Genomic DNA, 8,194 nt, shown 5'->3' on the forward strand with positions numbered 1-8,194 from the left:
AAAACACGACACAAGGCAAGAAACAGTACATATGTAGAGAAATGTAGCATGACAGATTTACAATGTGTAGCAAATGATGCAAAGAGAACAGACATTCATTACAATATTCACATAGAACTCGCGGCTTCTTCGGAACGAGTCCCGTATTTTATTTAAACGGAGATTTCAAGCAAATAAGCTGCACATTGTTTTAGGCATCATTCCACAAGATACAGCATTACTTTGAGCTTGAAGTCACACTCACTTTCTATTTATTTACGTTCTTTTGGGTACGACCTTGCGAGCGAAATTCTTCATTCTCATTATTCTTCATAAAGTCGGAACGGTTACGGGATTCAAATATGCTGTGAGCCCTATATAAGCTGGAAAACTTCCAGATTCATGTTAAAAATCTGTCTTGCATTCATTTCATTATGGAAATGCAAATAGCACTCGTTAAAGAATTCATAGCCACTATGCACTGAAGTTTCCATATCAGTTCAGTTCAGTCGTTCAGTCGTGTCCGACTCTTCGTGACCCTATGGACCATGTCACGCCATGCTTTCCGGTCTCTCACTATCTTTCTAACATCACATAACTTCATCTGCAGTGCCTCGAGGATACCATCTAACCATCGCGTTCGCTGCCTACCCCTTCTCCGGCGACCCTCAACCTTTCCCAACATCAAATCTTTCTCCAGCGACTCCTCTCTTCTCATCAGATGACCAAAGTAGCAGAGCTTTAACTTTAGAATTTGACCCTCCAATGAGCAGTCAGGGTTTATGATCGACAATATCGACTGATTTGATCTTCTGGCAGTCCAAGGAACTCTCAAGAGTCTTCGCCAGCACCACAATTCAAACGCGTCAATTCTTCGGCGGTCAGCCTTTTTCACAGTCCAACTCTCGCATCCATACATCACAACTGGAAAGACCATAGCACGAGTTATACGGATCTTGGTTTGCAGGCTAATGTCTCTGCTCCTTACTAGGCGGTCAAGGCTAACCATTGCTCTCTTTCCCAGAAGCAGGCGTCTCCTAATTTCATGGCTGCAGTCTCCTTCCGAGGTAATCTTGGAGCCCAAGAAGAGAAGTTTCCATATAGCTATAGTTTAATCAATTTTGTCAATGCCGGATTAATATATTACTTATGTCCGAAAAGGGAGGCTTCTTCGTTATTGTTCTTGAGATGTGGCATGCAGTCAAAGGGCAAGCGGCCTTCGAAATAAATTTTAATTCTGTAGACGAGAAAACGTCGTAAGGTAAATGCAGGATATTGAACTGCCTAAATGGCATAAGCCTGCACTGTCTTGCGACTGCAGTCACGAATGCGTAAAATACGCATTAGATACGTTATTTTCGGCAAAGATGCACAGTCGGATATACGTTTTTGTGTGACGGTGAATATAAACAAAAACACGTGGCAATATTGCATATCGAGCTGTCTACTAATGTGCTATACACGATTTACCTATTAAAGATCAATTTTTGGCTTCAAACTGTGATACTCTGGGAGATGTGTTGTTGAAGTCTAATACTGGCTGAGGCAAAGCATTAAGCATTGATTTAAAATGACCTCTAATTATCTTACCTCACTCAGCCCTTATACATAGCGTGAAGAACTGTTTTTCTGAATCTAATTAATTAAGTTTCAGAAATAGTGCAAGAATCCCGGTTCAATCTTTACTTGAATTGATATCACTATAACTCGTCTAGATATGCTGTTGGGAAGGCAAAACGTACTTGAAGGAGTCCGGTGTGTAGTGGTTCATGTGGGGTGAGCATTCTCATTGACATCTTTCTCAGTAGTGTGGACAGATGTCTTGAAATTAATTAAAACGCGTTTCCGTGTATTTATATGCGCGGACGACAACCTGGGGTTTGTGGACGGCGCACTTTTCGAAGAAAGTGTTGTGATTATTTTAAAGGTCTCCCAACAATATGGACATGGTCTCGTCTCCACTTTTTAATTACCAGCCGGGAATAAATGAGTTTCTATATGTGCTGCTATCATTGGACCAGAACGATGTTTTTCGAGCTATCTACAGTGATCAGAAAAACCGTTGCTACACAGCGCCTAATGCAACTAAATTTGTAAAAACAAATGGCATTGTACTCTCATGTTCAATCCTTGTAAAGACTGCACTTATACCATAGATAAAAATTTTAAGGAATAGGCAAAAAAATAATAGCAGCAGGCTACAGGACAACGCACTCAGTTGTGGATGTGAAACCTTATCCGGTGGGCAAAATGTAAAACGACAAAGATGTCAATAAAGGAAAGAAAGGAAGAAAATCTAGTGATATCATACAAGCGTCGACGTTCGTACATTTTATTGCATTACGAATACTACGCCAGGTTTCAGCCCGTCGCGTTGCCGCGGCCGCAGGCACGGTTGATCTTGAGCCGCAGCCGCGCTGAGCTGATTGCGCGCCGTCGCCTAGCAACCGTTGCAGCCCAGTCACGCAGCTGCCGCGCGCGTAGTCGATCGTTCTCGCCAGATAGATAGGAGGAACAGATTGAGAGCGAGGAGGTCATGTTTTCCATAATATATATATACTCGTGCTTCGCGTCTGTGAGAATACTGTTATCATCATCATCATCAGCCTGATTATACCCACTGCAGGGCGAAGGCCTCTCCCATATTTCTCCACTTAACCCGGTTCTGTGCTAGCTGCATCCACTTGACCCCTGCGAACTTCTAATTCTCATCCGCCCACCTAACTTTCTGCCGCCCCCTGCTACGCTTTCCTTCCTTTGGAATCCAGTTTGTTACCCTCAGCGACCATCGGTTATCCTCTCTTCGCACTACATGTCCTGCCCATGTTCATTTCTTCTTCTTAATTTCTACTAGAATTCGGTAAGTTGAGTTATTTCTCATATACTGTTATAGAAACGGTTATAGAATACTGTTATAGAAACTGCTAAAGAGAGAAAGCTGACAGGATGAAGCAAGAAAGAGACAACGCTTTCAAGAGTTGTTAGAAGAACGTGAAGTGCGTCTTCCAAAACACCGTGCTCAAGATGCAGCGAGATGTCAACGTGGTATATCGGAGAGTGATTCCGCATCGTCTAATACAGGGGATTCTCAAATGACAGTCCGAAAATGTCGTAATTAAACCAAGCGGAAACGACGTGCAGAAGAAACGGCTGAAGAACATGTGAATAACCATATTGAGACAAAGTTTTATTACTTTACGGATCACCGTAGTGTGTTCATTAATATTAATAAAAGCAAAATAGAGTACTCGTAAACATTGTGTGCCATGTCTTTACTCATAGGCAAACATTAAATTACACCACAAGTCACACTACGAGCTACATCGCAGGTTGAACAACAAGCCTAGCCATGCATATATTGCTAACGCAATTTACAAGGTGTAGCAAAAGATAAATCACAGCAATTCTTTTAAAAATGGGGACAGGCGCTATAGCGTACACATACTCTTCTCGGCTGCAAAAAAACTCGAAGAAGAGTGTGGCCTAGTAAGCAGAATAATAGGGAAGCCAAAATAAATTGTGTAAGGCATGACACACTTGGGGGTACATTCTCTTGCGAAATGGGTGTGGTAAATGAGCTGCCAGGTTCCTGTGGCAAAAACATATATAGGCCATACAAAACGTTGTGTAAATGTGTCACATGTAAGAGGCGTTTTTGGCGAACGCAAAGACGACGATGGCGAAAAGGATTACGTTGACCAGCGAAGGACTAAGAAGATGAAGAAGTAGTCGGTCACATGGCAAGCGCTGATTGGTGAACAGATGACGATGAAGACGACGATAAGGCTGCCGTGCATCAACGCGGAGGATATAAAAATGCGCGATATGGTAAGGCAAGGGGTGGAAGCCAGAGAAGCCGAGGCTCCCGGATGTGAGGGATGCCTTGGCTGGGAGTGAGCAACGCCGGCTGCTGTACCGGTGGCCTCATGTTCTACGGCACTGCACCGTAGACTGCCTGCTGTTCTCAAACCGGTTCCGTGGATTGAGCGACTACTCAGCCACCTGATACGTCCAGGGGGCCCCTCCAGAGCTCGTACGACCGTCCGCTTGCATCGCCTAGGGGGTTCCCCTCCACACCGCACGAACGTCAACACTGCTTCAGCCCATGCTTCAGCGGGAGGTCGTATGTTTCGGGCAACAAGAAGAGCTAATTGCAAGCCGAACGCCACCTCGACGCCGATGCCATTGCCTGGACCCACGAAACGCGTCGCTCGCTTCGAACTGTAAGTTGGAAAATGTAACGCTGTCTTTTAGTGTGAAACATCGTGTTTATCATTAGTCTTTGTTGGTGGTGTTATTTTATGTTAATTTTGTTTGCGTGTTATAGTCTGTGTGTGTGTAATAAATTTGCGTCCGTGTTGGTACAGCTGGCGTCCGGTTCATGCTTTCGGCTTGAGCGTTCTCCGGAGATCCGTGACAAACAAGTGGCGAGCCTGCCAGGATTCAATTCTGTTTATTTTTTATTTGTCTGAGATCTTTCGAATTTCTAGGCGGCAGACAGTGTGGACTTGGTGAAGACATTAGAGGTGGCTCTCAAGCTAGGGCTAAGCAAAGAGGAGGCGATGAGTCTCTATGAGCAAGAAGTGAAAAGAATAAGAGATGAAAGAGCACCGGCACGTGAAGATGAGCGTCAAGCCGCGGAACAAGAAGCAGAAGTCAGAGCAAGAGAAGCGAAGGAATCGAAGGAACGCGAGGCAAGAAAAATAGCGCGTAAAGAAAAGGAAGCAGAGGAACACCAGGTTAGAAGAGTAGCGAGTGAGAAGGAAGAAGTGAGGGAAGCAGAGGAACGTGAAATAAGAATTGAACGAGAGGAGTTTTTGCTGTGGAAAAAGCAGCAGTTGTTCGGAGAATAGGAGCGCCTGGGAATGAGAGCGCCTAGATCGACGAGAGTTTGTCCGAGGAAGGTGATGGCTCCTTTTGATGACAAAAGAGATGGCTTGGACGCATATCTGCAGATTCAAGCGGATAGCTTTAGGATAATGTTGGGAGCGCTGTGAATGGGCAGCAGCGTTGAGTATGCGTTTAATCGGGGAAGCACTGAATGTGTTTGGTAGGACGCCTGCGTCAGATTCCATGGATTATGATAAAGTGAAGGAGGCACTTCTCTAAAGATTCAGGCTAACAGCAGAGGGTTTTCGCGAAAGATTCCGCACCGTGAAACCTGAGGATTCTGAAATCGCTAAGCATATTTTTGTGGGCAAGCCAATTATTTCGACAGCTGTCTTGAGATGTCGAGATGTGTCATTTCAACATGGACGCTAACCTACAAACTGACTGTATCTTTTTTAGATTTTGCTGAAGTCTTCGACCGCATTGCTCATTCCCGCTTGTTCTAAAAATTGTCTGATCTGTGCGTAGATTTTTTAACACTGTCATGGCTTCGTAACTTCCTCTCCTTTCGCCAGCAGTTCACTACAGTTAACAATTTCACCTCCCCGCTCTGTGATGTAGCATCTGGCGTACCTCAAGGTAGTGTTCTTGGCCCATTAATGTTTCTAATATACATTAACGACCTGCCTATTAACATATCTTCTTCCATACGACTCTTTGCTGACGACTGCATTTACCGCTCAATTAATTCTATAGATGATCACCCTGCTCTCTAAACTGACCTGAACCTCATTTCAAATTGGTGTAATAAATGGCAAATAATGCTCAACTCAGCTAAATTCAAGGTTACCTCTTAAGTATTTAGGTATTCAGCTCCGGAATAATCTTTCCTGGACCACATATATTCAATCCATTTGTGCCAAAGCTTCAAGATCACTTGGGTAACTGCGCCGGAACTTGCGAAACACACCTGATAACGTGAGAAGAGTGGCTTACAGGAAAATTGTGCGTCCTGAATTAGAATTTGCTTCACCTATGTGGTCCCCATATCAAAAGTACCTAATCAACTTGCTTGAATCCGTGCAAAATAGAGCGGCTCGTGTAATCACCTCAAAGTTCAGTTCTCCTTTCAGCATAACTACGATCAAACTCGATATCTCCGTCGAACCTTTAGAAATTCGTCGCTCCATCGCTCTTTTATGCTTACTCTACAAATGTCGTCGCAGCACCAGACCATCTCCCTTGCCCATCGAAGAGCCTACACGCAGTTTGCGCACCTACATAACCAGAAGAGTATTAAACGCATACACGATATCTAAGGCTTCAATTCATCTGTCCTTCCACGTGCCAATGTTCTTTGCAATGATCTTCCCGACAGTATCGCACACATCAGCAATCACAGACCATTCCATGACCAGCTGCACAAATATTTTATTCATTGACTTTGTTTCATTTGATAGAATTTACTGTCCTATAAGTTCTTTTTCTCATCGTTACTAATATATGATGGTTTGCTTTCTTGTGCTGGTTCATCAATTCGATTTTTTGTTAAGGCTTCTGCTTATTCTTTTGATGTGTACTGGGCACAAGCGATGCAAACTTCCAATTATGTACCCTTTACTAAACTGTTCTCACGGTGATGTATGTCTTGTCATTATATTTACCCTGTATGATAATAATTGTTTTTACTCTGCCTTGTACTGCGCGCTGTATTTTTTCTGTTGTACTTCTCAATTTTCCCCCCTTACTCAATGTCCTTCTGGGCCCTGTCAGATATTTTGAATAAATAAATATTTTTGAAGGCGTGCATGAGAAACTGGTGACAGAGCAGTTCTAGTATTCTGCAGTGCAAACCTTGCGGTGTTCCTGAAAGAAAGAAATTTGTGTTCATTAGAAGAGGTTGCTGAGAATGCAGACCGATTTCTCGATGCTCAAGGTCTCAGGAATATGAGTAAGGCGAAGAAAGAAAATCAGAAGGTTTCAGAAATAAATTCAGCAAAACCAAGACCCGGGTTTAAGGCGCCAATCAGATGTTTCCTCTGTTCCAGGGTGGGACACCGTTAAGATGACTGTAACAGTGAGGCCCGGAGGATGCAGGTCGTGTGTCGGCGTTGCAGCAGGAGAGGGCATACTGTGGAAGAATGCCAATATGGAACGCAGGACCGAGCTGCATGTGTTGTTGATTTAAAGAAAGAACGTATTACACCAGCCATAGTTCCGCAGCTGAAAGAGGAGCAAACGCCACTGGACAATGCAGTGGAGAGTGGAATGCCCAAGCCGAAAAAAACAATGTCAGTGGTGGTTGGACAAATAGCGGACTGTCATATATTGGTACTTAGAGACAGTGAAGCGAATACAGTTTTGGTAGAAGCCTAGTGAGGAATGAAGATCTAATAGGGGAAGCGTCCGCTGTCACCCGGGTGGATAGCACTGTTAGGTACCTGCCGGAAGCCAGGATTCTAGTGTCAACCCCCTATTATTCCGGAGAGCTATTGGCAAAATGCGTAGAGCAACCAATCTACAATCTCATCTTGGGAAACATTCCGGGTGCAAAAAGCGTCAGTGAATCTAATCCTTAGTGGAGGATGATCGTTGTTGGGAAAACCAAAACAAGGAAAAGCGCACGACTGCCCAGCAAGGGGATGGTGCAGTCAATTTTCGTCGCCAGTAGAGACACGAGCGCAAGAGACAGCCAGAGTGACGTAGCGGCCGCTCTCTACTCCCATTGCAATTTGTCTGAAAGTAAAACTGGGCGAAATGGCAACTAAGCAAACAGAAGATTCGAGCTTGCAAGCTTCCTTTGAGAATGTAGGAGAAATGCGGAAGACGAGACGGAGTCGTACCTCGTTGCAGTTTCAATTGGTAGACGGTCTCCACACGAAATGCATATTTAGCTCAGGAAGGCAGGTCCAATAGCTTGTGCTACCGAAAGAGTTGCGAGAGACTGTTTTACGTTTAGGACACGACACTATCATGGCCGCACACCAGGGGGTTCAGAGGACGTTGTCCAGAATCACCGAGGAGTCTTTTTGACCAGTCATTCAAAGCGACGTTAAACACTCTGTAAGGGCGTGCGACGTTAGCCAACGCACAATCCCAAAGGGCAGAATTAGATTAAACAAAAAGGCAGAGAGTGTAAAGGCGGAGACAACATTGGAGCAGATTTCATGAGTAGAGCCGATCAGGCCTAGTTAGATTTGAATTATGTTTTTTGTGGGTTAGTTGCTCGGTTTGTTGATGTGTGTTTATACAATGAAATGTGCGTTGCGCGTTTGTAGGTTTAATTGGGGACACTGTACGGACAACGACAGTTTTGTGATAGTATTTTATGAAGGTGATTTTTGTGTGTTGTGTGATTAGAGTGATAGTGCTGTGATAATGTTCT

At 44.2% G+C, this 8,194-nt stretch overlaps 1 pseudogene; it reads left to right on the forward strand.

The window, feature by feature from the left end:
* Positions 1–3,747: 3,747 nt before the first annotated feature.
* On the forward strand, positions 3,748–7,515 carry LOC146193778 (uncharacterized; annotated as a pseudogene).
* Positions 7,516–8,194: the final 679 nt, after the last annotated feature.

Source organism: Amblyomma maculatum, chromosome 4 (genome assembly GCF_055883805.1).
Source record: "Amblyomma maculatum isolate TAMU_Amacu chromosome 4, ASM5588380v1, whole genome shotgun sequence".
Lineage (NCBI taxonomy): Eukaryota > Metazoa > Arthropoda > Arachnida > Ixodida > Ixodidae > Amblyomma > Amblyomma maculatum.